Below are 1,461 nucleotides of genomic sequence, written 5' to 3' on the forward strand. Positions count from 1 at the left end.
TACTGAATCTACATTATGTTACTGTCATTACAAAGGTTTTTAATGTACCACTGCTACACTGTACCACATTATGTTACTGTCATTACACTAGTTTTTAATGTACCACTGCTATACTGTACCACATTATGTTACTGTCATTGCACTAGTTTTTAATGTACCATATTACACTACATTCCCAGTTTAAGTGTTACATTTTGTTTTATGATTACTTGTCATATATTTTACTACAAACACTTTCCCCAGTGTTCATGTGTGTGTTTTATACCCTTCGTATCTTATTATAAAAACTTCTTTCATATTTTGTTTTTTATTTATTTTGCATAAATTAAACCACAGTAAGAATAAACAAAATTTACTGTTTGAATAACTTTTATTTCGAACATTACTGTGTGAAACTTTGTACACAAAAAGTTTGTTCGAATTTTCAATTAAACTTTTCTTTATCGACGTGTATTCTACACGTTCGTTGTTTGGTCGTCCTGAACTTCAACACGAGACTTGACGAGATGTTTTAAATCCGGGCTCCTAACGTACGTAGAAGTTTAACGTCACTGTACATATTACAGTGTACTCCTCACAACCTCGGGCTTCTTCATAAACAGCTGCAGAACATTTATTAAAGTAGATTGTATGAAACTGTTTACTGTTTATTTCCAGGACTCTTGTGTGGCTGAGTGAATAGGGTCTCTAGTTCGTATACTGAATGTAACCGAGATAAAAGTTTCCAGTAAACCTTCAGTATACGTAGCTAGCGACTTGGAACTTTGTGTTGACGTCTGACAGAAGGGGGTTAAAAAAAAACAACAGACACTTTTCAGTTACAAAAGTATAGCTAGTTATACAATAATGGGTTACACGTACACGTTTACTAACGTACCTGGTTCGGATCTTTCCACCCCCGCTACAAGATGTTCACCTTTCTTTTGCCCCTTCCATGCCTCGTGCATCGTCGATGAAGAAAGTTATTACTTGAGCATGGGGTATGAAAATAGCCCCCGCGGGGTTGATGTCGTGCCCGCTGGATGTTCGCTGACTAAGAAATCCTCTCTACAAGTATCCCTATTTAGCAGAGTCGTGGTTCCATTTAACGACGTTCGTGTTCAAGTATTCAATTCTAGTATGGCGCGTTGCCATAAAACAAACATGGCGCTCACTGTAACGAATCTTTTCGTTATCGTCGGTCGAGTCGATATGAGTGGGCTTGCTTGCTGTCACGCAAGGTAGAGAAAGACCAATAGACATCATAGAATAAATAAGTATCCTTAACTGCTAACAGATGGCACTACCATAGACGTTACTTAAATTAACGAACTGAATTTCTAAAAAAATATTAAATTTTTACAAAATAATAATAATATAGCTTTACATTTTAATATCTTTATAATAATAAACAATTATTCCCGTGTGGGTGAAAAGTAAAATTGGATGTAATATAGCATTGTAACAGCTGCTTTACGGTAA

General features: G+C 35.7%; 1 long non-coding RNA gene across 1 annotated transcript; it reads right to left on the minus strand.

The window, feature by feature from the left end:
- Positions 1 to 351: 351 nt before the first annotated feature.
- LOC143242208 (uncharacterized) lies at positions 352 to 1,225 on the minus strand. Its single transcript, XR_013022566.1, has 2 exons — positions 878 to 1,225; positions 352 to 776 (listed from the first exon to the last, which is right to left on the minus strand). It is a non-coding gene; the product is annotated as an uncharacterized LOC143242208 (long non-coding RNA).
- Between the last annotated feature and the right edge of the window lie 236 nt (positions 1,226 to 1,461).

This window comes from Tachypleus tridentatus, unplaced genomic scaffold, assembly GCF_004210375.1.
Source record: "Tachypleus tridentatus isolate NWPU-2018 unplaced genomic scaffold, ASM421037v1 Hic_cluster_2, whole genome shotgun sequence".
NCBI lineage: Eukaryota > Metazoa > Arthropoda > Merostomata > Xiphosura > Limulidae > Tachypleus > Tachypleus tridentatus.